Here is an 817-nt window from a genome sequence, read left to right on the forward strand (position 1 = left end):
CCCCCCACGACCCCTCCCCTCACCCCCCACTATATAGTAGCCCCGCCCCTCACCCCCTTCCAAGCGCGCCCCCCCCCCCCTCAATGAATCCCTAAAGAATCAGAGATCACGTGTGTTTGCATGTTCGCCACGAGCACCGTTTACAATGCAGTCCGTGATTCCCTTTACAAAAGGGGTTCTTCTCCTGGGTGCTTTCGGTAAAGTCACGTAGAATGGAGATACCATAATAAAAATAATAACAACAGAATAAAATTCTCACGACGTTTCGGCCATAACACAAGGAAGGCTACTTTTTCAATTATTATTTTATTTCCATTCTACGTGACTTTACCAAAAGAACCCAGAAGATGAATCCCTGCAGTCACGAAAGCTTTAAATCGAAATTTAAAAGGGGTTCTGTTTGGTGTTTTAACATCTTAACACCCTTCCCGTTTCTTCTGCCAGAAAGGGTGAAACACGATTGTTATTTTAGTAGTTCATACTCGACGGATTCATTTGCACAAACGTCTTCTTCTCCCGTGTGGCTTATGTAGATACAATTTAACATTTGCGGCGGACAAAGCTAAACAAACGACTCATTCGCAGCTTTGTGGAGTAATGAACACGCATACAAAAAAACCCACGATATTCTTCCGTGCGTCCCATCAGACACACCGGTTGAGACTTGGTCGATGTTTTTAATGAATCCGGCCAGCCTCCACCACGCACTGTTGTTACACTCGCTCGTTGTTAAACAAACAGCTGCTGTATGCCGAACTTCTTTCGCACCGTACATAGCCGCCCGTGACAATCGGAGGCGCGGGGGGGCTTGCTTGGG

Source organism: Petromyzon marinus, chromosome 11 (assembly GCF_048934315.1).
Source record: "Petromyzon marinus isolate PM22_M1 ecotype Great Lakes invasive population chromosome 11, UKy_Petmar_22M1.pri1.0, whole genome shotgun sequence".
In the NCBI taxonomy this organism is placed as follows: domain Eukaryota; kingdom Metazoa; phylum Chordata; class Hyperoartia; order Petromyzontiformes; family Petromyzontidae; genus Petromyzon; species Petromyzon marinus.